A 1,037-nucleotide genomic window follows, 5' to 3' on the forward strand; every position below is an offset into this window, starting at 1 on the left:
TGTAGGTAGGATCAGTTAGTTAAAGATCTCAATTTTATTTTATATTAAATATTAAATTATTTATTAAAAAAGTTAAAATTATTATATTTTGTGTTTTTTGAATTCTAATATAAATTAATTATTATGTAATAATGAAAATATTTTCAAAAGAATTTTCAAAGATAACATGATAATAATATTACTGTTATAATTTATAAATTACAAATAACTAATTGCAAGAAAACGCCAATTTCGGAGAGAACCAAAAAACTCTTCAAAATGAAGTACCAATGGCAAAAGGAACTGAAGAATATCTTTCACCGCACCGGAAACAGACTCAGCAGTGATTACAAAATATTATCTAAACAAATTCAACTTCTGAAGATAATTATTAAAGAATCTGTTGGAATTGAATATGCTGAAAAAATTAATGACAAATTACAAAATATTAAACCAGGTCCGAATGCATTCAAAGAAATTTACCACTTTACAGGGGGAAGGAAATCTCCGCTGTGTCGACAGATACGACACGATGATAATGTCATATCTAATCCTGCGGAAATTGCAGATCATTTCCGAATCTTTTATTCATCAAATTTTCGTCGAACAACTTCAGAGCGGCCGGTGGATGATCTTGACTCAAGAATCTTAAATTGTATTGAGGTAATTCCAAACCACATTTTCACCTTTGACGACAATTTTAACGTATTTTCAAATCCGGATGGATACCATTTCACCGACTCTACAATAATTAGAAGAATAATTCAAAATATGAATTCAAAAAAATCATGTGGCGTAGATGGCATCTCCAGCTACATCATCAAAAAGTTTCCACAGTCAACAATTGATCTACTTACCTGTATTATAAATCATTGTATTAACAATTGTTATTTTCCCATTGATTGGAAGTTGGCAAAAATAATCCCAATAAAAAAGAAAAACGACAGTGAGGAATTGTCCGATTTCCGCCCTATATCCTTGCTTTCTAATCTTGGAAAGGTATTTGAGCACGTTCTGAAGGAAGAAATTAAAAATGAATTCATAATAAACCCTATATC

General features: G+C 29.8%; 1 long non-coding RNA gene across 1 annotated transcript; it reads right to left on the minus strand.

The window, feature by feature from the left end:
- Positions 1-98: 98 nt before the first annotated feature.
- LOC124418952 lies at positions 99-1,037 on the minus strand. Its single transcript, XR_006940328.1, has 3 exons — positions 837-1,037; positions 463-721; positions 99-397 (listed from the first exon to the last, which is right to left on the minus strand). It is a non-coding gene; the product is annotated as an uncharacterized LOC124418952 (long non-coding RNA).

This window comes from Lucilia cuprina, chromosome 3 (assembly GCF_022045245.1).
Source record: "Lucilia cuprina isolate Lc7/37 chromosome 3, ASM2204524v1, whole genome shotgun sequence".
Taxonomy (NCBI): domain Eukaryota; kingdom Metazoa; phylum Arthropoda; class Insecta; order Diptera; family Calliphoridae; genus Lucilia; species Lucilia cuprina.